General features: G+C 47.1%; 1 protein-coding gene and 1 long non-coding RNA gene across 3 annotated transcripts in view; one reads left to right on the top strand and one right to left on the bottom strand.

The window, feature by feature from the left end:
* The window catches only part of IGF1R (insulin like growth factor 1 receptor), a 303,326-nt gene that overhangs the window by 193,346 nt on the left and 92,906 nt on the right, over positions 1-17,074 (top strand). The window lies entirely within an intron of this gene.
* Positions 9,418-16,173, bottom strand: LOC131516118 (uncharacterized). The gene is made up of 2 exons (XR_009263904.1): positions 15,834-16,173; positions 9,418-13,297 (listed from the first exon to the last, which is right to left on the bottom strand). It is a non-coding gene; the product is annotated as an uncharacterized LOC131516118 (long non-coding RNA).

Below are 17,074 nucleotides of genomic sequence, written 5' to 3'. Positions count from 1 at the left end.
GCAAACGGACAATTACGCAAAATTATTCATTATAGCACTGTTTGATATGGCAAAAGATGAGAAATAACCCAAATATTCATCAATAAGGAAATAGATACCTGAGTTAGGACACTGGCTCCCAAACTTATGTGCTCACTAGAATCACTTGAGGATTTATTTATTTGTTTGTCTGTTTGTTTATTTATTTATTTAAATCTCAAAGTTCAGATCACACCTCAGACCAGTGAAATCAGGCTCTGGAAGGTGGGATACAGATTTCTTTCTCTTTTTCTTTCTTTCTTTCTTTTTTTAATGTTTATTTATTTTTGAGAGAGACAGAGACAGAGTGTGAGCGAGGCAGGGGCAGAGATAAAGGGAGACAGAATCCAGAGTAGGCTCTAGGCTCTGAGCAAGCTGTCAGCACAGAGCCTGATGCGGGGCTCGAACCCACAAACCGCGAGATCATGACCTGAGCCGAAGTCACATGCTTAACCAACTGAGCCACCCAGGTGCCCCTTTCTTTGTCTTTTTAAAATTCCCCAAGTTGGGGCGCCTGGGTGGCGCAGTCGGTTAAGCGGCCGACTTCAGCCAGGTCACGATCTCGCGGTCCGTGAGTTCGAGCCCCGCGTCAGGCTCTGGGCTGATGGCTCGGAGCCTGGAGCCTGTTTCCGATTCTGTGTCTCCCTCTCTCTCTGCCCCTCCCCCGTTCATGCTTTGTCTCTCTCTGTCCCAAAAATAAAAAAAAAATAAAAAATAAATAAAAAAAAAAAAAGTTGAAAAAAAAAAATTCCCCAAGTAATTCCAATGTACAGATAAGTTTGGGAACCACTAAATTAAGGTTTATCCATCCAGTGGAATATTATTTAGGTGCTAAAAATAGAGATCTCCATGGTATAGTAAATGAATAAAATAACACGCAGAACAGTGTGTATGAAGGTCATTATCTGTGTAAAAAGAGAGAAATAATAATACTGGCATTGGGCAAATGCTGAAAGCAAAGACCCCTGAGAAGGATGATTCTGTGTTGGGTCTCATAGATACATTTTTGTTTTCATTTCTGAGCCATGTAGTTATTACCTGTACCAAAAAATTGGAATTGAGAAGTAAGTACCTATGATAAGGGGCTTAAAGCAGGGCTGGTTTTTACTATCGAAAGTACTAAGTTTGTCAGTAATGATGTACCCTTTCCCACCATTAATCTTCATCCATTTGGGAGTATATACAGGATGACGCACATAACATGTTCTACTGGGTACAAACAGGGACCGTGAGTTTCAGCTATGGAACCCTGGGATTCTCAGAGCACCCGAAACTCTTTGGGCCGAGTGAGGCCACAGAGCTTAGTCCTGTCCATCTCTTTTCGGTTTACCCAAGTGTCAGCCTTAGGGTATTTACTGAAACATGCCCTCCCAAAAAGCTTGGCTTCTGTCTGCCAGGATACCTTGCTGGGTGATGTGTTCTCTGTTGTCCCTTATCGTGCCCAAAGTTAGTTTGGAACTTCCGGTATGGGCCAGGCATTCCTCTAGGTGTGCTGAAGATACAGTGAGTACAGCAGATGAAAAGTTCCTGTCCTTATTGGAGCTTGCATGCCAGGGACGGGAGAAGACAGGCTACAAAGCCAACAATTGGATAATCAGATAAGAAGGATGATAGTTAAATCTCATGAAGAAAATTAAACAGATCTGTGTGATAGTGGTCAGCAGGTGGGCACGGTGGGGCGACATCTGAGCTGTGACCTAAATGTTGAGAAGCAGCCAGCCACTCGCAGACATAAAGGAGCCTTCTGGAAGAAAGAGCAGGGAGAAGGAACCTGCCAGAAACACTGCCCATGGCCGTCTGGAGACCAGAATGTATTGGTTTGGTAGATACCTGGGAGCACCACTTTGTGAATCTGCCTTTCTGCCCCTGGTTCTTCCAGCAAATCTTGCCAGAGAGAGGCACTAGAGAGAGGAGAGGGTGCACCGGAGGGTCTGTGGAATGCTCTACAGGGAGTGGGGTGCTTGTGGAAGGCCTGCCCAAGGTAGGAAGTGATGTTTAGGCAGAATAGGAATTTGCAGAGTCAAGAAGGCAGAAAAGGATCAAACTGGCCAAGGAAACAGCATGAGCTGAGAGCAGCTGTGTCTGAGGAAAGGACCTCTGAGAGATGTGTAGAGGCAGAGCTGCAGGGACTCCTGATCTCCGGGCTTCGGGGGGGGGGGGGAAACACATTAGCAAGGAGCCAGTGGTGGGAGAGCATGAGGAACTGACTGGGGACAAGGGGAGAATGAGGACGGCTTGCAAATGTTGGGCAAGACTGGAGTGTGCTTATGGTGGGCGTGTATCTCCAGGAGGTGCACAGATCAAAATATGACCCAGATTGCCCTTGCCTTCAGGACGCGCGGGGTCTGCCAAGGTGGACTGGAAGCTCTGACAGTGGCACTGACAGAAAGGCGACCGATTTCCAAGCAGTTCCGCAGGGCCAGGGAAAGCGATGGAGAACAGTGGCCTCTCCCGGGCAGGCAGGGGTAAGGCCTAGAAAGCAGAAGGCACAGTCTGAGGGAAGGGTGTGTGTGGCTGGCTCAGGGACCTGTGACAGGAACAGAGTGGCTGGAGGGAGGGGTGCTTGAAAGGAAGGCGGCTGCATGCCTAGGCGCTGGGGCCAGGCTGGAAGGGCCAAAGGGGGATAACTCCATTCTGCAGGCTTTTTACGGGTGGGTGTGGTGACTGGAGGGGCTGAGAGGTTTCCTTAGGAGTGCTTGGAGTGAGGCTTGGTTGGAGCAGGCAGACACCACAGCCTGGTGGAGAGTGTGCGCTTTGGGAGTGATGAAGAGGACCCCCCCCCAAGGTGGCCAGTTTACCCTAAGCTCTGTCCTGCAGGGAGTCTTTTGTACCTTTTTTTTTGTTTTAAACTTGGACCATCTGGCCACCAGTGAGAGCCTAGCTTATCATCAGTGTAGATTCAGTGGGGAAACAAGTGAAGTGGAGATCCCTCCTGGGTCCAGCTTCCTGGTCCCCTTCTCTGGCCTCCCCTGCCCTCCATCAGCACAGGGAGGGGCCTCTCTGGAATCTCTCTTTTGGAGGTTGTGTAGACCTCTGAGGTGATTATGCACCTCCCGGGGCAGCCCCAGGAGCCGCCTCATTCGAGAGCAGAGCCTCCATGCTGGAAGCTGCGGATTTTCTCGCTAGGGTCCTGAAAACCGGGAGGCCAGAATGAGGAATGGATTGTGATTCAAGTCAAACCAGAGGCGGAATTACCTTCGACTGCAGTATCCTGGGTGAACTACACCCTCTATGGAAAATGCGAGTTAACCGTTTATTTCTTGGCAAGTGAGCTTAATGCCATCGTCTCAAGTTTTCTTTTTATATATGCTGCGGAACACAGGCACCTCCGAGTGAGATCGGAGCTTGAGAAACTTGGGATGAATAGGTCTAACAGGGCATCTGATTCACCTCTGTGCCATTAACAGCGTATCGTGTAAGGAAACAGTTTTTAGTACAGGTATTGAAATCAACTTCAGAAAAGCCAGAACTAGAAACTGAAGGTGGAGGAGGGGTGCAGCTGGCAGGAAGGAGGGTCCACTGCATTGGCTCTCACTCCCTTTGGAGAGTTTTTAAACCCAAAGAAGAAGAGGAGTAAGAATCGTGGCAACAAAACCTTTACGGTTTTGCACAGAACAAAAATGATGTGAAGCTGCAAGTCAGCAGATCTCGCCCAGGGGCTCTAAAGGACGCCCACTCGCGTTTGCTTTACTGGGCAGCTCCTCATCGCCTCCCCGCTGCGGGTTCCTTTTGTCTCGGGTGCTACCCCCAGCTCCGGGGCGAGGGCGAGCGAGCTGGCATCCTGCGCCCTCCCCGTCGCGGTGGACCAAGGTTGTTTACTACTTTCTACTCCGAGTAGCACGCCAATCACGAGGGCCCGCCCTCCCCGCCGTCCAATCAGCTCGTTGGGAAAGTCCACCTTTCTGCGGGGCCCAGGCAGCGACTGGCTGGAGCAGCTGTCAGTCAAGCGGGCATCCCGCAAGGATGCAGCAGGAGTATTAGGGACGCGATCACCAGAGCGGAGGAGGAGTAACCTTCCCCATAAACAAGCTGTGGGCCCCCCCCAATAAAGCGGGGGGTGGGGGCTTCGAAGCACTACCCAGCCCTGGGGCCCCGCTGGAGCGGAGCGGGCTGAGCGCAGAGTCGGGGAATCCCTCCCCCCCTCCCTCTGCCTCCCGCCCGCCGCCGCTGCAGTTGTAAACACGTTTCCCTCCATGTCTGTTTTCCCTTCTCTCTAACAGTGGCCATTACAGGCTGCTGTTTACCAAAATCCCGTAGGGCAGAAGCATCTTCCCGGCCCCCGTGCTCCATTGCCATCGCCTCCCTGCCCTTATTCTGGCCTTTTTCTTTTCCACCCTCTGGTCCGGAGAGTAAAGGAAGCTGGGTTGTGATCAGTCTTGTTTTCCTTTTATTCTTGCCCATGTGGGACAAGTCATGCTTTGTCAACATGCACCATTTTCTGCGGAGATCCTGCTTCCTTTTTAAATTGCATGCAAGGGCTAGATGGATTTTGGTTAGGAACGCTGCAGCCCAGGCAGGCGCTGCTCTGGAAGGACTGGGTGGGTTTTTTTGTTGTTGCTGCTGCTTTTGGACACATGGAATGCTCTTTTAATTCTGCGTTTTCTTCCAAGATGGGTCTTGAATCCTTTACTGACGGGTGGATTTGAGATAGGTACACCCCACCCCTCAAAAAAGGGACAGCATTGTGTTGAACTGTTTTTGTACCTTCTTCTGTGATCTGAATCAGGTTTCCCATTTCCAGCTGCACAATGTGGTTGTATTCAGTGTGATAGGGGCGTAGTGGACATGAATTATTTGCGACAGGGCTGCCTGGAAGATGCGGAGCGGAGTTTGCGTGGCCTGGAGCAGCTCCAGTGTCTGAGGCTCCTCTGTTCTGTTACACAGGCTCCAGGCAGGAAGCGCAGTCAAAATGGCAAAATACAGCATGTGGCATTCGGTTCAAAAATGCCCATTCTAGGAGCTGCTATTCCATATAACATCCAGTCTGATTTAGCTTTTCTTTTTAAAGGAAAGGAAAAGTTATCTATGAAGGTGGCTGGTTTGGGATATTCTCTGATAAGCCTTGTTCAACAAAAAAGCGATTTTGAGGTTCTGGTTTGCTGAGTGGAGGTTAGGCCTCCTTCGTGTTCTGAATCACAGCCACAGAGAGAGAAAGCATTGGGTTTTGGATTATAGGAATTGTAGCAACATACTCTCGAGCTGCAGCCATGGGGGAAGAATGGAGTCTGGGGCCCATCTCAGCCTTGCAGCCTGTGTACTTTTTCAGTCTTGGGCATTAGAGGTGCTTCCAGGGAAGGAAAAGGGTTGAAAAGATACATTGCAAGTATAAATGTAAGGAATGGCACGTGGTGGCCAGGATTTGCAAGAGCACCTTCCAGACCTACTTAAGCCCCAGGAAACATGTCCTATTTCAAATTAGCCACCACATCTGATTTGGATTTCTCTCTCTCTCTCTCTCTCTCTCTCTCTCTCTCTCTCTCTCTCTCTCGCTATCTCTCCCCCCTCCCCCTCTCTCTCCCCCCCTCTCCCCCTCTCCTCTCTCCTTTTCCTCCTCCAGTCATCCATTTGTACTCTTTGCCCTGCTAGGAGTATTTTTCCAAGATGATCAAGTTTATGTATATCCTTGTGTTTTTGTTAGAATGGGTTCAACTGTCACTTCACGATTTGACAGAAAGAGCTTCTGTGAGTCAAGGGGTGAGGGCAGGTGAGGGAGAGGGCCAGAGCTGGGCAGCGTTCGGCCTCAGGGCCATGACGTTCCTGGCAGCATCATCACAGCACCTTGTGAGCTACCAACTTAGCAACTGATTGAAGGCAGAAAGCCGCCGCGGGTGCCGTGGGGATGTCTGCTCTGGCTCCGAGCCCCCATTAGCTCAGCTGGGCAATTTCACATCTGTGAGCCTCAGTGTCCCCCTGCACGAGCTGGGAATAGCGTGTCTGTGCCATCCTGTAAGGACCAAAGGAGATACCTTAAGAAGTACGCCTGCCTCTCTGCTTGGCCCCGGAGGTCCCCAAGGTCCTGGCTCCCCCACCCCCTCCGGTAAATCATCTCCTGGTTCTTTCCTCTGTGGCCCCTCACATGAGCCTCCTGCTTTTCAGCGTGGCCCAGCAAGCTCATCTTTTGCTGGGTTTTTGCGTCACCTGCTCTTTTCTGGCCAGGTCAGCCTGTTCATTTTTCCATGCCAACAAGCCTCTACGTGCCAGTAAGTCACGTCTGAATAACCAAAGCATGTTTCCCTGCTGGAGAATGCCAGGGCAGGCCGGTCTGGGAGCCAAGTGGCTTTCTCGCATTCAAATAAGCAGGGGAAGCAGAAGGGCCCTGGTCGTTCAGCTCCTCAGTGACTTGAGACTCGTTTTGAATGACCTGGGGAATCTCCTGAAATCCTGCTTTAATCCCCACCCCAGTGTCAGGTTCCCCCTTTCTTTCCCACATGACTGGGCTTTGAGCCCTCTGTCCTTTAGCCTGGCTTTGCCCTCAGGCCCCCAACCCCGACAAGTGCCTGTCTGCCACCTGCCAGAGTGCTCAGTGCTCCTGTGACCACAGCACCCGTGGACTTACTTCCCTGGCCTCCCCAGTTCCAAATGGCTCCATCTTCTAGAACCAACTTCACACTGTCCCTCATGAAGCTACCCCCACTGCACTTGTTCCTCACCTTCTTTTCTTGTGAGTCATGTTCTCCCCCACTTAATGGGACATGGATGCATTCTTGTGGTGTCCTTGTCGATCTCATGTTCACCTTTTACTTTCCAGGTGTCTCCCAGTCCCGGGGAGAGGCACTATTATATAATGGTGCTCTGGGCTGTTGAGCCAGACACACTGGCACCTCCAACACATGACTGACCCTCTGAGCCTGTCTTTCCTCATCTGTAGAAGGGGGTGATACTGCCTTTCCCGTGGGGGAGCCATGAGGATTAACTGTGCTTGGCACTGAGTTTGCGCCTAGTAGGCACTTAGTAAGTGTGAGTTCCCATAAGCGTTGTTGTTCTTTGTTTTTATCAGCCATAGATAGACATTTCACCAACTTTACAGGACCAGTGAGAGATTAACTGAGAATTATGCACAATCACTTATTAGCGAATCCCATTAATGTTCATTTATCTTACTTCTGTCAGGACAGGCACCTTTTGTTATACTTCCGCTCCTTTGTGTCCCATCCGGCAAACCCTCAGTAAATACCTCTTTTAAAAAATTGCTCTTTGTGTGTGTAAATTTCAGAACTTGCTCCTTTATCAATAGTGATTTTTTATGAAAATGAATGCTTCTAGGTCAGACTTCTAGAACTTCCGCCTTGAGGGAATTGGAGCCAAACAAGAAAATCTGAGCCCCTGAGTTGTGTGACCAACACCTGGGGCCTGATGGATCCCGACTGATTCATAATCAAGTGTGTTTTTAAAATAACAGGGTTATTGGGTAGGAGTTCAGAGCAGTGAGAAAAATGATAACATTTGACGTACGGCCAGCTCCTTCCAATGCCGTGCAGCTGGTCGGCCTGCAGAAGCAAGCTGGCCCCTGATGCAGGATGGCCACAGAGGCCAAAGCATGAAGCTGCCGTATAGGGGGCAGGGTCACTGTGATTCCCCACTGTCACCATGGGTGAGAGATGGGGTGTGCGCAGCTCTGCCCCCCTTCCTGTGACCCCAGTCATGGGTACCCTTGAACCATTAGGACTGTTAAGCTTTTTTTCAGCAAACATTTGCGGATGCCTACAGGGCAGGTGCTCTGCTAAACTCTGGGGGTGCAAAGATACAGAGCCATTCCCTTCCTTGAAAGAGTGCCCCGGGACCACTGTAGATTTCCCGACCCAAGCAGGAATTGTACAAGCAGGCATTATGACGGGCATGATCTATTTTCGTCACCTGGGGAGGCTTTCCAACTAGATGTCTATACCTTTGTGACCTTGGACAGGTCCCTTAATTTCCCTCAGCCTTGATTCCCTCCTCCTCGCAGCATAGAAGGTATCAGAGTGAGGGGCAGATGAGAACGCATATGTGAACTGCTTCATGCTATGCCTTTTGCTGTGCCTTTTAGAAGGAGCCATTGCTGAGTATGGAAAATATTGAACCGTAGCACGCATGCTTGCATGAATCAGTCTGCTGAGTTATTTTAAGTTTGCATCTGAAAATAAAGGGTGGATTGCTGTCCAAATATAAAAGAATTGGATCCAGGCTCTAAAAGGATGTTTGCTGTTCTTTAGCAAAATACCATTCTTCTTAAGTTTCATTCAATCATTCCACAAAAATCTGAGCATCTGTTTTGTCCCAGGCACTGTGCTTGTAATGGGTGTACAACAGCAAACAGAACACTTGCTTTCTGCTCAGCTCGGGCTGACACTTGGACAGGGAATGTAGACGTTAAATAAATAGAAGTATGATGATGGCCATATAGGGGGAAGCCTGCTGTGTGTTTTAATATTTAACACCTGCTATGTGCGTTAATATTTAAATGTATCTTGGGAAGGTCTTTCCAACTAAAAATAATGATTTGTCCATTTGCCTGCAAATACCTCCTTTCTCTATAGGCAGTAGGCTGTTCATTTTTTGAGTGAGAGGTTCTGTTATTTGGGAAGAGAGCAGTTTTATAATTGAAACTAAGCTGGAGATGATTCAGAGGAGAGACTATATGTTGGGTTTTCCTTGGCTTGTGCGTTGAAGTGGCTTAGGGAAAGTGGTTGTGTGCCAGTGGACAAGGGTTTAAAGAAGCCACCCCAAATTCAGGTAAACCATGTTGTGTATGTCGTCGAAAATAAATGTAAATACCCAAAGCTCACACCTCTGTTCTTCATCTAGACCAGAGCTGTCCTGTAGAATTTTATGTGATGATTCAGATGTTTTAGATCTTACCTGTCCGGTAAGGTCGCTGCTTAGCCACGTGTGGCAATAGAGCACCCCAAATGTGGCTAGTGGGACGGAGAGATGAATTTCAGATTTTATTTAATTTTTAATTAGTTTAAATATTTGAATAGCCGCTTGTGGCTTGTGGCCACTAGACGCTACAGATCCAGACAGAAGATTAACTGACAAAACTCTTTCCTCCTGAAGTATGTATTTATTTTGATTAAGGATAACTAAGACCTGTACATTTCATTTTTCCCATCATATTTACGGCAAATAAAGGGGGCATGCACATTTTTATAAAATGCAACACAATCAGTTAGACCAGCTGCCTAACTGCACACATTTTCTGGGCTGTGAGCCTTAATGACCTAAATACTCCTAATAACCTAGGAACTATAAAACAAGCAAGTCATATTCTATAACTGAATACCAGTGGGTTTCTTGGCTGAGAGAAAGCAGTCAAGGTCTTTGGGGTTCTATCAAGTGGCTGTTGATGCATGGACATTCAAAAGCTTTTGTGAAAATAAGGTAGATTTTAGAAATTTTGAAACCAAATTGAAACTCTCATTCAGGTTTAAAATTTTATTGGAGTTTATTTTCATTTCTTCTTTTGGTTCATCTGTGGGGTTTTTGTTCCCCCTGCTTTGTTGTTTTCATCAGGTTGGGAGAATAAAGCCTGGCTGGTCAGTTTCAATTTTATTTAAATTCATTTTGTCTTCATTCCTTCTAATCTAGCACAGTCCTGTGTTATATTGAGATCAGAGTGCTTCGGGGAAATGTTGAAATATAAAAACATTTTCATGAAAACATTTCCACTTACATTTAATTTTTCTTCTCAATACAAAAATATTTCCAACTTAATCCTTCCTCTCCCCTCTTGAAATGAATTGCATGCTTTAGAAATAACATCAATCCACCCAAGTACGCAAGGACGATCTCAGCCATTGAATGGAGATATAAAGGCCCAGAGCATGGTGGGGTTCAGAGGCAGAGACTGCCTTTCAGGATGCTGATAAACATGGGCGAGGCCCTCAGAGGGCCCTCGGTTCCCCACACACCAGCGCAGCAAACCAGTACAGCACTTAGGTCTGGGCCTGCCATGGAGAAATCTCTCACTCCATCTTAACCCATCAGCATCGTAGAGCTTATTTTGAATAACTCGTGAGTGTCTGCCAAAGCACTCGATGTTGAAACTTCCTCTTTCCAAACCCCATCTGACATCTGGGACCAGCTATGCTAGAAGGTGTTTGAACACGCCATGGAGTGGCTCACCCGTTTCTTAAGGAAAAAATGGCAAGCAAGCCCCTCTCAAGGGCAGACTCCTGCCTTCCTTCTGCCCTTTTATTTTGTTGTTGTTCCTTGGTAACCTCAAGCTTACTAGGAAGCCCAGCCTTAGGGGAAGGTGAGCCTCTCTTCCAAGGAAAAAGCAGCCGCTCATGTCCAACCTAGAAGCACCTCCAGTGTGAGCTACCCTGTGCTATCATTCCAGTCTGCAAAGTGCAGGGATATGGAGGCTGTGTGAAAATTTAGTGCATTCACCTGCATTGTAATGAGCGATGTACTGAGAGCTTACTCTACAACTGCTCAGGCACATTTCATTTAGTTTTTACAATAGCCAGTGGGGTGGATTCTCCTGACATTGTTTTACTGTTAAGCAAGTAGAGGCCTGGAAAAAATCAGTTGTCCATTGTCACACACACCTGGTAGGTAGAAGAGACTGGATTTGAACCAAGACATGCCCAATTTTAAAATGTATGCTTTCCTGGGGCGCCTGGGTGGCTCAGTCGGTTGAGCGTCCGACTTCGGCTCAGGTCATGATCTCACAGTCTGTGGGTTCGAGCCCCGTGTTGGGCTCTGTGCTGACAGCTCAGAGCCTGGAGCCTGCTTTGGATTCTGTGTCCCCCTTTCTCTCTGCCCCTCCCCTCCTCATGCTCTGTCTCTCTCTGTCTCAAAAATAAATAAACACATTTAAAAAAATGTTTAAATATATGCTTTCCTTTGCTGTACTCCGTCTGTAGGCTTTGCACCCAGAAGAGCAAATTTTTGGTTACATGTTTTCTCCCAAGAAAGAGCTCATGAAAACAAAGATTTCCAGTTTTTAAGGTTTGCCCTCAAGAGGGGAAAGAAATTTGTGGGTTCCTAAAACAATAAGAAAATGAAAAGTCATTTTATTGTGTCTGGGTTTTCTGATGAAGTTGTGGCTTTTGTAATCAGGTAGATTTTTCAAACAATATCAAGATCTCTAAGGTTTTTCCTTAAATGAATATACACATCCCATTCTTACATGCGTTGATTAACCATAAAGTGATTCAGCTATAGGATGTTATAGCCTAAATATAAGAATGTATGAGTGTCAGAATTAATTTCCTCAACAAGGAGAAAGAGTCGGCAAATTCAGGAAGTGTAGTTCCGCGGTCCTTTCATATTGTTACATTTTTGTGCAGGCAAAGTCGCATGCCTTGGTCATGGGTACTGATTCTTCAGGTGTTGACTACTCCCTGATTCCTAACTGTTTGATCAAAGCCTCGGGCCAATTTCGTTTGCTCAGATCCAAAACCAGGTTAAAACTTCTTTCAGACCCAGTTCCTAGCACTGACCACAAAAGTCCAAACACTGGTGCAGGCTCTCCAGGTAGACCTATGGGTCCTGAGCAGGTGAGACTGTGAACTCCATTGACAGCAGGAACCTTGCCTCTCAGAGCCATTTCTCCAATGTGCTCAATCAACAGTCTGTCCAATGAAAGCATGAAGAGACAGGGAAGTACCATCAAAGCCATAGGGATAGCCGAGACTACCACACCAGCTTTCGTACGCTATCATGCGGGAAATCTTTCCAACATAAACTATGTACTTCTTTCCTTCTTACTCTTGTGAATATAATTTAATCATTTCTGGACAACTTGGGGACATCAGTGAACATATATTGTTGTATTATGCATAATATGGTGATAGCCTTAAGGCGTAGTGGGAGGCAGTTTGCCGTATACTGAAGATTTCTTGTGTTTATTGTGTTCTTATGGTTTGGCTTTATCATTTTTATGTCCCCATTTCTGTTTAACAGACTTACTGCAGTACGACAAGGAAGCTCCATCAGCCTCTCTGTAGGTCATTATTTGCTGCTTCCTCTTTGCTGTGGGTACTCTGAAAACAGATTTCTAAGCTTGCTAGAATTATATATAAGACGGGGCGCCTGGGTGGCTCAATCGGTTGACCACCTGATTCTTGATTTTGGCTCAGGTCGTGATCCCAGGGTCCTGGGATTGAGCCCCACATCGGGCTCCGTGCTGAGCATGGAGCCTGCTTAAGATTCTCTCTCTCTCCCTCTGCCCCTCTCCCCTGCTCGCTCTCTCTAAAAATAAAACAAATCCTAAAGAGAGAGAGAGAGAGAGAGAGAATTATGTGTAACAGTAAGTAGGCTGTAAGATCTAGCTTCTTTCTGGTCCTTGGCTGTGGACCCCCACAAACGTGTTTTTGCTGGATAGTTGCGTTCCGGAAGGGTGTGGTATCCATCTGTGAGAAGTGTTTTCCCTTCACATGATCGTGTTTGTTTTTTTTTTTTTTTTCTTTTACTTCTCTCTCTGCATCCATGTCTCTGTTTCTCTAGTAATATGACAGGTGCTGGAATAATTAAAATTAATGGAACACGTTTATCCACATGGGAGCAATTGTAGTGGTCAAAAAACATTTTCAAAAGGCATGCAATCCCCCCTTCTGTATCCCGGACCAGCCCTCAGCACCTAGTTTCATGACATAGTATTTTACAAGGGTCCCCTTGTATTTCACTTTCAGATAGCTATGCCTGAAGGGGCTTTTCTACTCCCGCCTGGTATGGGTTCTCCCTCCCCTGCTGTCATCTCCCACTCCTGGTCTTCGTCCTAGGCCCACGCCAACCCTGCCAGGCAAGACTCCTCTATGCGTTCCACTTCCAATGCTCCTGCACCTTTCCGTTGTCCTATTAAGGGTCTCTCCAGCAGGCCCTCCTTCTAGGGGCTACCACCTTTCCAGCCTCCATTCCACTGGACACCTCTCATTGCTGAAGGCTTTGTAAGCGAACTTGATTTCCCTTTGGGAGGCAATGAGGTATAACAGAGCCGAGATCTTAGAGCGAAGCCGGCTGCCACCCGAGGGCCCCCTCTATTGGATAAGTCAGGCCGGTCTTGGAGCCTAGATCTCCTGTCCATAGAAAGGAGTTTGTACGGATCCAGTCAGCACATTCTTGGTGTGAAAGCAAGGGCTTAATCCAGTGGCACTTCACTCCCTTGCCTTTCGGGATTATTGCTTCTGAGTGGACAGGTAGCCGCAAGGGTTGACAGCAAATTTCTCATCTCCTATCACACACCCTGTGATGCTGGGAACACCAGAGCAAAAATGGTTGCTGTCGCGCATTCATTTCTGGCCTCAATTTTCTATTATTCCCCGATGAGGATCCTTTCGTTTGAGACCAGTATCTGGGAGAGAAAAAAAAAAAAAAAAAGTAGATCAAGCTTTTCAGATGAGATTTTAGTGCAGCCCCGACAGACTCTTTTTATTGCCTTCGCTACCACATAGTGGTGGATCAGGAAACTGTAGGGCTTGCAGGGCTGGGAAATTGCTGCCAATGGAGTGAAGATTCTGCTGCTGAAGGAATCTGATCTCTTTTCTGCATAACACAAAGAAAGCAGAAGCCCATATCGTCTATAGCAGATGACAGAGTATATGTCCAGTTCAGAAAAAAAATACATTTCTCAGTACCTTTAAAGCAAAAAGACCGAGTTGTGAGAAGGATCTAGAAGAAGTCGTATGCAGTTTACTGGTGTCCATTTTGTTGCTGCTTTTTGCATTCCTCAACCATCTTACTTCCTACTCCCACCCCACTGGAGGATACTCCAAAGATAAATGAACTGTTAGGCAATATGTCAGAAAGGCTACGGTCCTCAACATGTACACCCCGTTCTCTACCGGCCTCCTTAGCTGGGAGCAACAATACTGCTCTCGGAATCATCTATAAAAAGTAGGCATTTGCCTCATCTCCAAATTAGGGGTTTATCTTATTTGCAAAACACTTTCGGGGCCTTTGTCTGGGATGGCAGGGTGTTAGCAACTCTGGTCCAAGTGGGGAAGCACACGAAGTTAAGTCTCATTCAAAGTGAGATTTTGGAGTTCCCAATGGTTGATTGGCATGTATCCTTATAGCTCAAGAGTTTCTCTGTCCATACAGTTGATTGACTATGCTGTAGTTGTTTTCTTTTCCTTGATGAACTTTTTAGGAACATTTACTTTTGAACGTTTAAATTTGAAATAATTTCAGACTTACAAAAAAAAATAGTTACAGAAAGTACAAGTTTCTGAACACCCTTCACCCAACTTCCCCAAACGTCAGCACCTTATATAACCAATTGAGGCTTATCAAAACCATCATATCACCGTGACGCGGTACTACGAAGCTCCAGACTGGATTCAGATCCCACCAGTTTTCCCGTCTGGTCTTCTATCCAGTAGAGGATCCCGCCTCACATTTGTGGTCGCGTCTGTTCTGTTTCCTCAAACCCAGGTTGTTTTCTTCAGTCTTCCTTGGTAACTTGCCACCTCCACACTTTGGAAGAGCACAGACCAGTTATTTTGCAGAATGTCCTTCTCTGGGTGTTTGCTTGTGATGAAAGTCAGGTGACAGCAAGAACATACAGTGTTAGCAAGATGACCACAGAAGTGCCACTGTGCCCTTCCCAGTGCATCCTGTCTGGAGACACATCATGCCCATGGGTTTCATTTCTGATGATGTTAATTTTGATCACTTGGTTAAGATGGTCTCTGCCAGTGCACCCGTTGTTAATCTTGACCTTTGTAATTAGGAAGCATCCTTCAGAGGTAGATACTTAAGACTAGCCTCTTCATACCGTTCCTCATTATTCTTTCACTTCCCAGTTTTAACACCCATTACTGTGGTGTTTGCCAAATGGTGGATTTTTCTATTTCTGTTTTCTACACTTAGTAATTGGAATTCTACTCTGAGGACTCTATGTATTTTTAAAATGAGGGACATAAAACTTTTTAAATAGCAGTGGCAGCTCCACTTTTTCTGGGAGGACAATTATGAATGACATGCAGCAGAAAAATATGCAGAAGCCTGAGAAGTCTCAAATAGGAATGTTATTTGAGATGTCGTTGCCATCATTTCCCTTCAGAGGAGGTGAAGTAGAGGGGAGATCTCAGCCGCCCTCCAAAAAAGTCCTCTTAGTATCTTGGTCCTGGCTGCAGGTGTCTCTTGCTTTTGAGGACTGAGAGGACACAGTTGCAAGACTGTCTCTGGAGCACAGCCCTGAATGTTTTGGATGGGTTAGGAAGGCTTACGCCACCATAAGAACTTTAATTAATACTATGAAATGTTATCTCTGAGCATTTTAGGCTATAATTGAAAGGAGTGCTCAAGATACGGTTTCCTTCTTTTAGAATATACACTATTACTCACATGGCAAACAATTTAGAGGAACCCCTCCCTCCATTTAATTAAATTTCAGCAGCCCAAAATCCAATGCGTGTGAAGAAATCATTATTTTGAATTCTTTATCCTGAAAAGATTAAAATTACTCTTTACTCTTAGAGGTTTTTTTTTTTAATTGGGCTATTTTATTCTCTGATTGTGATCCTTCCAATGTGATTTTTAAAAATATTTTTACTTCTACCTTAAAAGGATGAAACAGTATGTATATGCAACTACAATATTTTATCAAAAGCTTGCGCATCTAATTGAAAGGACTGTGAATGGCTACATTTTTAAATATCCTGCAGTCCATCCCAGTTTGTAATTTTATCATCACACTCTGGCAAGATCACACTCGGTACATTAAATTCCTGTGGCCCTCATTTTTCCCTCACTGATGTTTGTAACTCCTTGCGGATTAAATTTTAGGAGCTTGAAATAGAACCGTTCCATTAGGAAAAGAAAAAAGAACCTCACACACCCCAGACCGTGGGTAGCTGCTCATTAGATACGGCCAGGGGACTCACATTTGCCGGACCAAGCAGGAATTTTGATGGTAGAATTGACGGTTCTGAGTTACGTTGGATGAAAAATACGTACGGCTTTTAAAGGTGTGGCCGCACAGAATTCATGCTACCGAGTACTGAGGTTCTTTTCGTGTTTGCAGTGCCTTGGTGAATGTCCTAAAGTTGGCGGCTGAACGGAGGGGGACAGGGAACATTTATTTGAGTGTTATTTCTAGACCGCAAGCCCAGCGCTGGAAAAAGTTCCAGTGCATCCGTTAAAGTTAGTGCACGTGCTCGGGCGGACCGGATCCCGGAGCGCCGCCGCCACCGCAGCGCCGCAGACCCCTCGTGGCCGCCCGCTTCTGCCCTGGCTGGCGGGAGGCGGGGCTCAGCAGGCGCGTGCCCGCGCGGGAGGACTGGCCGGCCACGTGACCACGCTCTGGCCACGCCCACCGCCGCCTCACGTGGTCTCCGGACACCATGTGCGAGAGTGGATGGAACAGGGAGCGGCCGGGTGTGGCATTCGGGTTTGGGAAGACAGAAGCGTCCTGATTTCCCGCCCCCTCCCCCCCTCTAATTCCTTAATCCCGATAGCGGAAAATGCAGAAAGTATTTCTCATGTATTTCCGATCATGTCATCTAATCCCTTTGGTGGCTCAAGTTTCTTTATGGGAACGTGGTTTCCGTCTCGAGGGGTCGATCCCACGGTGCCAGAGCCACGCTGCCTCCCTCGGGACGGGGGCGGTCTGGGTTTCCCGAAGGTCGATCATCCATTTTATGGCAAAGAAGTAAACCGTTCTAAACCGTTTCACTACAAACCCTGGTTTCTCCTTAGCGATAATTGAATTTTGATGGAAAACCGGCTGTCCTAAAGTTATGGGAAGAGGGTGGTTCACCCTCCGACTTCCGCGGCATTGTTGCCGCTTTGCCGCGGGAGGAGGCTCGCGGAGTAAATAACTTGGATGGGTCCCTCCACGTTCGTTCCTCATGTGCTTGTGAGCAGTGCACAACGTAAAAGAAAAATAAAAGATGGAAGTAGGTTTGCAAAAGAGAAAAATTAATATGGAAGGAGGGCGTGCGTTCTCAAATTGAACCAGGGTCTCATTGTTCCGAGCTGACATCTAGTTACGTGCTCCAGTCCGATCCCGGACCGCAGCAGAACCGCCTGGGGAGCTCGTGCGGACCGCGGGGAGGTGTTGGTGCCACCGTCCCCCGCCGCCACCACACGGACGCACGTGCCCTGTTAATTTCCTGCCACCCGT

Source organism: Neofelis nebulosa, chromosome 7 (assembly GCF_028018385.1).
Source record: "Neofelis nebulosa isolate mNeoNeb1 chromosome 7, mNeoNeb1.pri, whole genome shotgun sequence".
Taxonomy (NCBI): domain Eukaryota; kingdom Metazoa; phylum Chordata; class Mammalia; order Carnivora; family Felidae; genus Neofelis; species Neofelis nebulosa.
The sequence above is the reverse complement of the archived record's forward strand: the minus strand, read 5'-3'. Positions and strand labels throughout refer to the sequence as shown.